Source organism: Asparagus officinalis, chromosome 3 (assembly GCF_001876935.1).
Source record: "Asparagus officinalis chromosome 3, Aspof.V1, whole genome shotgun sequence".
Taxonomy (NCBI): domain Eukaryota; kingdom Viridiplantae; phylum Streptophyta; class Magnoliopsida; order Asparagales; family Asparagaceae; genus Asparagus; species Asparagus officinalis.
This window is the reverse complement of record NC_033796.1, coordinates 29,172,478-29,173,779: the sequence shown is the minus strand read 5'-3', so window position 1 is coordinate 29,173,779 and position 1,302 is coordinate 29,172,478.

Genomic DNA, 1,302 nt, shown 5'->3' with positions numbered 1-1,302 from the left:
TGTACACAAATTACTAGATAAGATTAAAATGGTTTATAATTAAACTTTTTTTTAAATAGGTTTGTTTTGAGGGTAAATAAATGGCAAACGTTTGCGAGGTAAAAAAAAAGATTAAAATGGTGGACTACAGTACACAAATGTACGAGGACTGTAGTCCTAGGCTTTCATTACAAAACTCACAAGATAAGAGCCCATTTCGCGACTTGTATTACAAAAGAACTACATAATTTGCAGTCTGGTAACCCGGTTCTAGTGACTGAAAACATCCATATCATCTATTTCTCTAGTCGATTTTTTCTTACCAAATTACTAGATATATAACTATAATCTGCATCTAAAAGAGATAACGGAACTACATTAGCAGACTAATACTAACTTAACCCAAGTGTTAGCACAAGAACCGTATCCCAGAAATTTAAATCCTCCGACAAATTCTAGTATGGCAAAATGTCAGTAAACTGTATCTAAAAACGATTTCTACAAATCTAATATTGAAATTGAAATATATCTGGTAAGATAAATAACCTCGCATACAACAGCACATATAAGTACAACCTCATACATACTCACATCAAAAACATAAAAACTGAAAACCGTATGGATGACGTATGAATGTAGCAGCCTAATAGGTAGCAGCCTCATACAAAAAACCCAAGAAAACTTCACGAAAATCATTTATCTGAACTTGAGAATTTTTGAAATTAAACAATAAGAAAAAACATCTCTGTAAAGAATAACAAAAAGATGCAAGTATTATAGATAAGTCTGTGTTTGTTCTTTGATCAAAATATACTCCGCTGCTCAGATATACTTTGTAAATACATGTAGTCTGAACTAATGAAATCCAATGTGCTCAAAAGAATACACATCTATTAGATAATCCCAAACCAGTTCAACACAAACATGATTCTAGATTATAGATCTGAAAAGGAGAGGGGAACAAAAATGATGAAGACGATAAAGTGACACTCTTTTATCAATTTGTATGTATTTGCTCGAAAAAGATTTAGAGGATATTGTTAATTGCTGAAACTACAGGACAAGGAAAGATAGAATAACTGAAGAACACAGAGTAAGCATTTCCATGAGAATCCCAGTCAAACTAAGACTGAAATGATAAAAATTGATCAGGAACTTCTGTTACCCGGCAGCAGTTGAACTGTTGAAGTACCCAAGATGAAAAACAAAGCTGACAATAGATAAGTAGCATAAAAGAAAATAAAGTAACAAATTCCGGCAAAAAGTCTGAATAAATGACAAAAGAAATTATATATGAAATTTTATTGAAGTGAAATCACATCA